Consider the following 12,153-nt stretch of genomic DNA (forward strand, 5'->3'; position numbering starts at 1 on the left):
ATGCTGCCTGAACTGCTGTGCTCTTCCAGCACCACTAATCCAGAATCTGTTTTCCAGCATCTGCAGTCATTGTTTTTACCTAAAATTCTGGTACTCCTATCATAACAGTATTATGGATGTATCTACACCAAATGGACTGCAGAGGTTCAAGAAGACAGTGCACTATATCTTTCTCAAAGGTAACCAGGGCTGGACAATCACATCCCATGGATGAGCAAAAAAATACAGACACCTTCTCAACTTTTCAGCAAATTGTGCAGCAACAAACTCCGTTTCTTTCTTGCAGGGCAAGCTAAGATGTAATACCAAGAAGCAGGCAAGCACATGAAGGTAACCACGACCTCTACAAGACCCATGCCTTAAGAGTACCTGTCCTGGAAGCAGCAAAGATAGAGAGAGAGAATGTTTTCGGATGGTTACAACTAGTGAAGCAAGTGCTTTTTCCCGAAATTTCATGAGGCACCTTATCTTTCTTTTGAGTTCTCATTGAATATCCTGTCTCAAATATTTGCAGGGCTATGTGATTCTGTTTTAAACTGTCACTCATCTCTCTGTTAACCCTATCCTTCTTCTCTCTTTCTAGGTCTATGAACAATACCTGTGATTTATATCATGCCTTGAACATGGTAAAATAATACAAGGTGTTCCACAAAAATGTGATCAAACCTAAATTATTAACAGATATACTAAGATAGGCAACCAAAAGCTTTTCTGAAAAGTAGGTTTAAAGGAATACCTTAAAAAGGGAAAGAGATAGAACTGGGGAGATGTTCAGAGAAGAAATTCTGGAGTTTAACATCTTAAAATATGACTACTCTTGGAAGAAAATGGACGAGAGTAGGTTATGGAGATAGATGTGAAATCAAATAGGGATTTGACCATAAGGATGTATCTCATATAATAGACCCACTTGGAACAGAGGAAGGTGAATAAAGACCCCAAAGTTTGATTTAAATGCATGAGATTAGAAAACAATATTCTGTACTGACTTGAGTGTCATTTAGAGCAAGTTTACTCCTTGAGGTACACGGAACACCAGTGTATAAGAACAAGGGCAGGAGGATGGATGATCCAATAATCAGTTCAAAGACAGGAGAATTTACATGTTTCAGATGTTCAGGTGTTGACTTCAAGGATCCCACTTATTGATCTTCAAGGGGTTAAAAAAATCTATTCATATTGTCAAAATGGAAAAGCCAAGAGACAAAGTGCAGTTGACGGTGTTGTGTAGTAGGCCACATAGGTAGGTGGCAGAAAACTAAATTGATTCAGCAAATTATCAGTCATAGTAATTTCTGACAGCTTTGCAGTGAGCAGGAATAAAAAGGAAATAGTGAGTGGTAGAAATCCATACTACGATCAAAATTGAGTTGAAGTAATAGTAGGTTTGACAGTAATGGAGGAAATCCTTAACAATGTTACAAAAGAATCGTTAAAAGTGTACAACAGAAAAAAGTATAATGTAAAGTCAAGAATTGTTATCTATCAAATGTCAATCTTACAATAATAGAGTCCATGGAAATATGTTACATTTTGAAATTATGAAACATATACTTGCAAGAAAATGCACTGAGGTTGAGTCCTGTAAAACATTGTCCTGTTTTAATCATCATATTCAAAGCAACTCATGAAAATAAATAAAATATTTTTTTGTAACTACCTGAATGGCCCTTTGTATGATTTGTTTGCTCAATTAATCTTTTGAGGAGTGATATTCTGAGCAAATGGTCATTACTGTGGGGGCGGAAGCTCACTGAAGCATTTATTTGAGTACAGAATGAGGAGATCTTCAGGACTGACAGTTTAAATAGTGATTAAAATATTATTGTGCAGGAGGTTGTTTTTCTGCAAAAACGTTTGTAAGGTAATATGATTTTTTTAAAAAGTGTTCACTATCTTTAAATAAAGCAGATTCCAATAATTGACTATCATCTATTCTTTATATTTACTTTAACCTTTACATCTGTTTTATAGGTAAACATTACTGCATAATTTATCAAGTCACATGATGCGAAAGCTTAGTTTATTGAAATTAGCATTCTGTCGAGATCTTTTTCTTCATACCCTTCAAAAATACAAAGAGCTTTAGGTGTAATTGATACTCTGGTGTTTAATCTAATGAGTAGCAATTAATGAATAAATCTGGAATAAAATAAACTATTTTCAATAATGGTGACCATTAAAATTTAATTTGGTATACTAGGAAACTAGGTGCATTAGGTTCGCCAGAACTTTAGGGAAGGAAATCTGTTGTCCTCACCTAGTCTGGCCTACATGTGGCTCATAGAAATATAGGAACATAGTATCATGGGAACGGGAATAGACCATTTGGTTCCTTGAGCCTGTTCTGCCAATCAATGAGATCATCGCTGATCTGTTGCCTAATTCCATATACATTTCTTTAGCCTTTAAGATTCCTTAATATCATTGCTGAACAAATAAATGATTTATCTCAGATTTAAAAGTAATAATTGATCCAGCATCCACTGTCATTTATGGAAGTGATTTCCAAATATCTACTTCTGCCTGTGTGTGAAACATCTCTCCTGAATGGCCTGGCCCTAATTCTCAGACAATGCCTCTCTTCATAACTTAACCACAGACATGCAGATACTATTCTTGTAAATCCATACTATACTTCCTCCAAGGCCAATATATCTTTACTAAGGTGTGGTGCCCAGAGTACTGTTCACAATATTCCAAGAGGGGTCTGACCAGAACTTTGTATAACTGCAACATAACTTCATCCTTAAATTTCAGTCTTCTAAATATGAAGACCAACATTCCATTAGCTTTCTTGATTATCTTCTGTATCTGTTCGTGGCATTTTAAAGATCTGTGCACCTGTATCTCTGAGTTTCTTTGGATTTTCTTTCCACTGTATTTAAATTCATACCATCTAGAAAGTATCCTGATCTTTCCTTTTTTGTCCAGAGTGGCTAATCTCATACTTGCTTATTTTGAACTCCATCTATCACACTTTGGCCCATTCACCTTTATCAATATCCTTTTGTAATTTTATGCTATTTTCTACACTGTCTACAATGCCACCTAACAATGTGTCACCACCAAATTTGTAGATGTGATTTTCTATGCCATTATCCAAGTTCTTAGTAAATAATGAGAATAATTGAGGCTCTAACCCAAATCTTTGAGATATCACTGGTCAAATCCTGCCAAGTTAAATACACGCTCATTATCCCTACTTTCTTTGTCTGCCACTCAACCAATTTCCCAGTTCAACAACAATGTAATAGCTTTTCAACTACCTCTGGCTTAGCATTTCATTCATTTATGTCATACCACTATCAAAAAGTTAAATGAGAATAAAACTGGATAGATGACCCAAGATGATAATGATAAAGGAAACCCAACCATAGTTGATCTGCAAAACTGGACCTCATTAGTGCCAAGGTTGGGAGAGTTGTTCTGCAGAATAATCAAGCAAAAACCTCACGTAGTCATACTCACTGTATTATTCCTCACTATCAATGTCTCAATCTTCTCCATCTCCATCCCCGAGTATTTCCAATCCTACCAGTAGGACAATTCCCCAGAGGTGGCACATTGTGGTACATTGATGGAAGGGAATTGCCTTGGGAATCCACAACATTGTATCATGAAGTCTCAGGACAAACATTGACAAGAAAATCTCCTGCTGACTCCAATCTGCTGCCTTCTCTGAGCTGCTTATTCAGTGCTCATCTTTGTGAACATCACTTGGACAAAGGATCAAGACACAGAAAAGCATAGAATGTATTCTGTATGGAAATACCTCAATATTCAACACCAAGACTAGTTTGACAACACCAGTACTAATTGGGCTGGCTAAGTCCTAAATGATATATAAGGGATACATTTAAACTGGGTCTGTAACAGGAGGGACGTCATCCTCACCAATTCAGCTCTCACAAATGAATCTAATTATAACAGTGTTGATAGGAGAAATCAACATGCTGCCTTTGAGAAGCCAAAGTCCTATCTTAATTCTGAGGACACTCTCCATTGTGTTGTGTGGCAGATAGATTCAAACAGATCTAGAAACTGGGCATTAAGGAGATGTTGTAGACCATCATCAATAACAGAACTGTATTAAACCACAGTCTGTAACCTCATGGCTCATCATATTGCTCATTCTAATATTACAAACAAGTCAGGGAACCAACCCTGATTCAATGAGAAATGTAAGAATCAATCAGGAGCAGCTCAATGAAGACTCAAAGCTAGAAAACAGGATTTTACGTATGCTCAACTGCAGAAGCAGCATACAATAGACAGAATAAAAACCAAAAGAACTACAGATGCTGGAAATCAGAAGCAAAACCAGAAATTGCTAGAAAAGCTCAGCAGGTCTGGCAGCATCTGGAGAGAAATCAGAATTAATGTTTCAGGTCTAGTGACCTTTCCTCAGAATTGATGGTAGCTAGGAAGAAGTTGTTTTTTATGCAGAAGATAAGGTTGGGGGAGGGGTTAAGGAGTAAATAATAGTTGAAGATATAGCCCAAAGAGAGAGAAGAACAGCTGGACAGTTAAAGGAGTGGTCAGGCCTGGGGAATTAATGGCTACTAATTAAGTGGCCAATAACGGTTGGTGTGTAATAGCAGACCACATGATAACAAGGCCTGGTGTGTTGGTGTTGGAGTAAGGACATGAGAGAAGGAACCTCAAGCCCTAAAATTGTTGAACTTGATATTGAGTCCAGAAGGCTGTAGACTTCCCAAGCAGAAAATGAGGTGCTGACATTACAGCTTGGACTGTGGTTTGCTAGACCACTACAGCAAGCCTGAGATAGAGGTGTTGGACAGGGAACACAGTGGTGTGTTGAAGTGGCAAGCAACTGGAAGCTCATGGTTTTTTTTGTGGACAAAACATAGATATTCTGCAAAACGGTTAGCCATTCTATGCTTTGTTTCCTAATGTCAAGCAGTGAATGCAGTAGACTAGATTGAGTGCAGTGCAGGTAAAGTGCTGCACCTGCAAGGTGTGTTTGGGTCCTTGAATACCAAGGAGGAAGGGAGTAAATGGGCAGGTATTATACCTTCTGTTGTTGCAGGGGAAGGTGCCATAGGTTTGTCAGGGTGGTGTTGGGAGTGAAGAGGACTGGACCAGGGTGTCAAAGAACAAAGAATAAAGAAAATTACAGCACAGAAACAGGCCCTTCAGCACTCCAAGCCTGTGCTGATCCAGATCCTCTATCTAAGCCTGTTGCCTTTTTTCTAAGAATCAGTATCATTCTGCTCCATGCTGATTCATATAATTGTCTAGATACATCTTAAATGATGCTAACATGCCCGGCTTTACCGTCTCTGCTGGCAACGCATTCCAGGAGTCCACCACCTTCTGCGTAAAGAACTTTCTATGCATATCTCCCTTAAACTTTTCTCCTCTCATTTTGAACTCATGACCCCTGTCAGAGTCCACCACTCTGGGAAAAAGCTTATTGCTATCCACCCTGTCTGTATCTCTCATGATTTTGTAGACTTCAATCAGGTCCCCCTCAAAAACCATCTTTGTGATGAAAATAACCTTAATCTACTCAAACTCTCCTCATAGCTAGGGCCCTCCATACCAGGCAGCATCCCGGTGAACCTCTTCTGCACCCTCTCCAAAGCATCCACATCCTTTTGGTAATGTGGCGACCAGAACTGTATGCAGTATTCCAAATGTGGCCGAACTAAAATCTTATACAACTGTAACATGACCTGCCAACAATTGTACTCAATATCCTGCCTGATGAAGGAAAACATACCGTATACCTTCTTGACCACTCTATTGACTTGTATTACCACCTTCAGGGAACAATGGACTGGAACACCCAGATCGCTCTGTATATCAATTTTCCCCAGGACTTTTCCACGTACTGTATAGTTCGCTCTGAAATTGAATCTTCCAAAATCCATCACCTCACATTTGCCCGGATTGAACTCCATCTGCCATGTCTCTGCCCAACTCTCCAATCTATCTATATTCTGCTGAATTTTCTGACCACCTCCTTCACTATCTGCTACCAACTCTCCAATCTATCTATATTCTGCTGAATTTTCTGACCATCTCCTTCACTATCTGCTACTCCACCAATCTTAGTGTCATCTTCAAACTTGCTAATCAGTCCACCTATACCTTCCTCCAAGTATCACAAACAACAGTGGTCCCAGCACCAATTCCTCTGGAACACCACTGGTCACAGTTCTCCATTTTGAGAAACTCTGTCTCTTGTTGCCCAGCCAGTTTTTTATCCATCTAGCTAGTACATCCTGGACCCCATGTGACTTCACTTTCTCCATCAGCCTTGGAGAACTTTATCAAATGCCTTACTGAAGTCCATGTTTATGACATCTACTGCCCTTCCCTCATCAGTCAACTTTGTCACTGCCTCAAATATTAAGTTGGTAAGACATGACCTTCCCTGCACAAAACCATGTTGCCAATCACTGATAAGCCAATTTTCTTCCAAATGGGAATAGATCCTATCCCTCAGTATCTTCTCCACAGCAGCTCCCCTACTATTGACATCAGGCTCAGTGATTTATAATTACCTGGATTCTCCCTGCTACCCTACTTAAACAAGGGGACAACATTAGCAATTCTCCAGTCTTCCGGGACATCACCCATGTTCAAGGACGCTGCAAAGATATCTGTTAAGGCCCCAGCTATTTCCTCTTGCACTTCCCTCCATAACCTAGGATAGATTCCATCCAGACCTGGGGATCTGTCCAAATTAATGCCTTTTAGAATACTCAACACTTCCTCCCTCCTTATGCTGACTTCACCTAGAGTAATCAAACATCCATCCCTAACCTCAACATCCATCAGTGAATTCTGATGTAAAATACTTGTTAAGAATCACACTCATTTAATGCCTTTTAGAATACCCAACACTTCCTCCCTCCTTATGCTGACTTCATCTAGAGTACTCAAACATCCATCCCTAACCTCAACATCCATCAGTGAATTCTGATGTAAAATACTTGTTAAGAATCACACTCATTTTCTCTGACTCCATGCATAACTTTTCTTCTTTGTCCTTGAGTGGGCCAACCCATTCTCTGCTTACTCTCTTGGTCCTTATATATCAATAAAAGCCGTTGGGATTTTCCTCAACCCCGTTTGCTAAAGATATCTCATGACCCCTTTTGGCCTCCTTAATTCCTCTTTTCAGATTAATCCTACATTCCTGATATTCTTCCAAAGCTTCATCTGTCCTCAGTTGCCTAGCCCATATGAATGCTTCCTTTTCCCTCTTGGCTAGTCTCCCTATTATATGTCCCTACATAATAGAATACCAAGTAATGGCTGAAGGTATGAAACTCAGGAAAAGTGATTCGTCCTGACAGCATTATGGCAGTAGTACTAAAGATTTGTGCTCAAGAATTAGTTGTCACTAACCAATCCAGTACAATTGCAGCAATTGCATTTACCTGGTAAATTGGAAAACAATCCAGATATGTCCTGTCTATCAAATGCAAGACAAATCCAATCTGACTAATTGCTGCTTCATCAGTCTACTCTCAATCCCAGCAAAATAATGGAAAGTGTAATCAACAGTTCTGTTGAGTGGCACTTACAGACTAATAACACACCACTGCTCAGTTTGAGTTCTGTCATTAAGGTCCATGGTTCAGTTACTGATTTGGTCTAAAAAAAGTGTTGAACTCAAGAGGTGAGGTGAGAAAGATTGTTCTTGGAATTAAATGCATCAAGGAATCCTAGCAAATCTGAAGTCAATGCAAGTCATTGACTGGTTGGAATCATATAGAACACAAATTCTGGCTGCATAGTTCTAGCAGAATTGGATAAAGGCTAGTGAAATAATAATTATTACATCTGCACTTGCTCCTGGCCTGTAGCCCAAGTAACCCCAAGAAGGCTCAAAGGTAGAAGACAGAGGGTGGTGGTGAAGAGTTGTTTTTCAGACTGGAGGCCTGTGACCAGTGGTCCTAGGGAGTGTTGCTGAACAAAGCGACCTTGGAGTGCAGGTTCATAGCTCCTTGAAAGTGGGTCACAGGTAGATAGGATAGTAAAGAAGTTGTTTGGTATGCTTTCCTTTATTGGTCAGAGTATTGAGTACAGGAGTTGGGAGGTCATGTTACAGCTGTACAGTTCATTGGTTAGGCCACTGTTGGAATATTGCATGCAATTCTGGTCTCCTTCCTATCGGAAAGATGTTGTGAAACTTGAAAGGGCTCAGAAATGATTTCCAAGGATGATGCCAGGGTTGGAGGATTTGAGCTATAGGGAGAGGCTGAACAGGCTGGGGCTGTTTTCCCTGGAGCATTGGAGGCTGAAGGGTGACCTTATAGAGGTTTACAAAATTATAAGTGGCATGGATCGGGTAAATAGGCAAAGTCTTTTCCCTGAGGTTGGGGAGTCCAGAACTAGAGGGCATAGGTTTAGGGGAAAGATATAAAAGAGACCTAAGGGGCAACCATTTCACACAGTGGATGGGACGTGTACAGAATGAGCTGCCATAGGAAGTGGTGGAGGCTGGTACAATTGCAACATTTAAGAGGTATTTGGATGGGTATATGAATAGGAAGTGTTTGGAGGGATATGGGCCAGGTGCTGGCAGTGGGACTAGATTGGTTTGGGATATCTGGTCAGCATGGATGGGTTGGACTGAAGGGTCTGTTTCCATGCTGTACATCTCTATGACTCTATAAAACAAACTGGATAGAGGTAGCTTTCATTCGCTAAAGTCGTTTCAAAGCAATTCTATTGTACTCTTAATTAAATATACTTTCATGTTCTGGTCATCTCACAATTATGATGTGACATATTAACTTTAAATTTATTTTTTTCTCAGTTTAATTTTTCTGAAGAAGTTATTTTTATTGATTCCTGTGACAGTGTCCCGGTGCTCAGACAACTCGAAGAATCCTGTCATTTCTAGGATTGGGAATTCTACCCCTGTACGGAGCAATTGTCTTACTTCAGCAATTATGGTTATTGTGTTTAATTATTTCAGTCTGTTTGTTCCAAGCTGTTGGTTCCTTCCCTTTTGTTAGTTGCATTCCAATGTGTTTGGAAAAATATACGGACTGCTGGAATCTGATGTGAGGATTAAAACGGAGAAGTTGTTGGGGGGAGGGGGGGGGGGGGCGGGAGGGGTGAAAGGTGGAGCGTGGGGCAAGGAAAACATAACAATTTAGTCCCAGCGCATGGAGCATCTGAACTTGCAAGAGAGTCGGATCTTGGAATAGAAAGTGAAACCCTATCTGCTTTAATATCATCAGCACCACCCAAACGTTGGGTCGTGCTGATTTCCAACAATATTTAAAGCTCTCTCTATGTTCTTTAAGGTTTTATGTTTCATTTTCTATTTTCAGATGAAGGCTAGCCTTCAAACTGACCATAACGGCAATCGACCCCTTTCAGGACCATGGACAGCACTCAACCCGCCGCCGCTGTCCGATCAGACATTTTTCATCTTCCAATTCATCCCATCCATAGGGAACTGCAGTGAAAATAATCAGAACAGTGAATTTTGCAACTCGACAACCGGGAAACGTATTCTTACGTCAAGGACCACGAACTCCGCCATTTGATTGGCGTCACTGTTAGCTAAACTCATTTAGAAATGGCAAAAGTCACTTAGGGAATGCCTTGATTTCTACGCTCTAGCACGCATTACTTTCACTTGGGACACAAGCTCAAAGACATTGCGAAAGTTGTAGCACTTTACTTCTATATAAATGTCGCAATTCTGCTGCTGCCCATTTGGAATCACATCCTTCCAGAACTTGGATTGAGAGGGAAATCAGTCAAGAATATTCAATAACTCTCGAAGTCAGCACTGTAAGTTAATCATGAATACAGCCATAGGATTTTATGAGTGATATTTGCAAAACCAGAAAACTGCTGAGCTAAATGCGAGTTAGTATGAAAACAATGTACCAGACAGTCTAACGATCTGTCTCTGATTTCTTAACAAACCCCACGCTGTATTTGCAAATGTAAAATCTATTGTCAAAGACATTGCACACAGAAACTTCTAGTGTTTCAATTACCATGTAACAATAGTTCCCAGCTGTTTGTTTTCGTTTTCTTACTGTGCTAGCGAATTCGGTTAAAGGATATACTTTTCAGATATTCCAAATATCAATTACTGCAATGGGCGTTGTTTGCCATCAGTTTGAGAACAGATAAACTGAACGATTAATAACATTTGAAATTTGTATCCTATAATGATTTGAAAAACGAATTTTTGCTAACAGGTAAGGACATAAATTATTTAGTCCGGAGAAAAGGAATAATATTCAGTTACAATGGCTGAAAGGTTTTCTGTTAATAATTACCTTATCAGAACTGAATCCGTAACGGCGGTGCTCGACTGAAACAGAGACGGGAGTCTATTGGGTTTACTAGAGGAACTAAAGTGCCTTTGTGTAATTCTGTTTATCTCATCTAACTTTGACGAGCACAAGACAATGCCATTGCCTTTGTGCTTGAGAGATTCTTTGTTTTTTTTTTGTATTTTTAGAATCCCAGACCTAGCTTGACAGCTTGTCAGGATGAATAAACTAGTCTTGGCAACATCCCTATTTGTGCTCGGTTTTCTTCCCGCGAAAGAGTCGCATCCGATAATGAACAGTCACCGATTTGACTCCTACAGCAGTGCAGAGCCAGGGCTGGACCTGCAGCCATGGGATCACAGCCTTCGCCTTCCAATTCACCAGAACCTGTTCAAAGCATCTCCTGATGACCCAAAGACCATGGTGCAAAGGCAAGAGCTATCCCTGGTTACTCCAGGATACCTCGTTTTAAACAGCCAGGGCGCCGGAGAACATCAGGAAGACAACGGCGACATGGATCGGTCAAAACGATACAGCTCAAAGCCTAACTCTCTTGACCTCACATTTCACCTTTTGAGGGAATTCCTGGGAATGGCCAAAGCTGAAAAAATGGCCCAGAAAGCAGAGAGTAACAGATTGTTTATGGAAAGCATAGGAAAATGATATGTTTGACTGGCAAAAAGTCCACTGCAATGAGTTGTTCAATACTTGTGTATCGTGTGTTACACCATGCTATTTAACACCATGCTGTTCAAATCATACAACATGTATTGTTACTGTTCAAAATGTATAATGAGGCGATTTCGCATTCCGGAACTTAATGTTAAAGATGTACAACGTGTTAGGTTTCGTGATATGCCGCAGTATTCTTTCGTATTAGTGTTTGTAGTTCAACACACAAAAAAAGTAAACTGCTTCAGAAAGTTTTCCTGTTTGAGATTTTCGTGTTCTGTGCCTCCACAGCTATCCAGGCCTATTTTTTTTTATGGAGGATTTTCGGTTAGCCAAATTAATCGTGCAATGCCAGTACTTTCGTGTGAAATTTCGGCGCAGGCGTCAGTGCCTGTCCTTGTGTGGGAGAGAGAAATGTCACAGTAATTTGGGCGATAGCATCTTCCGGTATTTGGCCTTTGACAGCCAAGGTTGTTCAGAGAATTGAGTTGAAATACCCATAACCAGTCCTGGTCTTCACTAGCTGTTGCAGCAGCCTGAAGTAGTGCCCTGGAAGTCCATGTGTCAGCCTCATATTGCCGATCCATTGCCGGGAGTTTGTAACGATACCAGCAGGAGGCAGCTACTTGGGGCGAGGGGCAACGCGTACAGACAGCAGGCCATTGTTTTAACGTGGAACTAGAAGGACTAGCCCCCGAGCTTCACAGTGGTATGGTGTTATTTTTGCTCTGTGTCAGCATCCCATAGCCCCTTTAAAAACACCGCTGGCTTGGCTAATGTGGCAGCAGTAAATGAACCCAAAATAACAAAGCGGCCTGAACCAACATGCGGCCCAAATTTGCGAAGGGTAATTTACCTGACCGGAACGTCATTCAAACATCCTGGATGACAATAGTCTCCCCGCCGAGACTTAATTAAAGACTGCCAGAGCAAGTAAGGCAGTCAACACAAACTGGAATCCAGCCGTCCTGTAGCTTGTTGCCATTATATTGGTGGATGCCACTTTGATGCAATATTCAAATTTAGAGCCCATTTCCTATGCCAATTAGTTCCATAAAAGAGTGGAAATTTGTTATGTGTGAAATAGCTTTATGCACGTAATACAGACCTAACGGTTACCAATTTAGACATGGTTTGGCCCCAAACTACAGGTGCATCGATTCCCTGATGTATTTGTTAATTTTTATTA

General features: G+C 40.3%; 1 long non-coding RNA gene across 1 annotated transcript in view; it reads left to right on the top strand.

Moving 5' to 3' along the window:
• LOC122560131 overlaps positions 1–10,668 on the top strand; it is a 38,309-nt gene extending 27,641 nt beyond the window's left edge. The window contains exons 2-3 of the long non-coding RNA XR_006314655.1: positions 9,327–9,795; positions 10,481–10,668. This is a non-coding gene — a long non-coding RNA (uncharacterized LOC122560131). The remainder of the gene's footprint in view (positions 1–9,326; positions 9,796–10,480) is intronic.
• Positions 10,669–12,153: the final 1,485 nt, after the last annotated feature.

This window comes from Chiloscyllium plagiosum, chromosome 20, assembly GCF_004010195.1.
Source record: "Chiloscyllium plagiosum isolate BGI_BamShark_2017 chromosome 20, ASM401019v2, whole genome shotgun sequence".
NCBI classification, from domain to species: Eukaryota; Metazoa; Chordata; class Chondrichthyes; order Orectolobiformes; family Hemiscylliidae; genus Chiloscyllium; species Chiloscyllium plagiosum.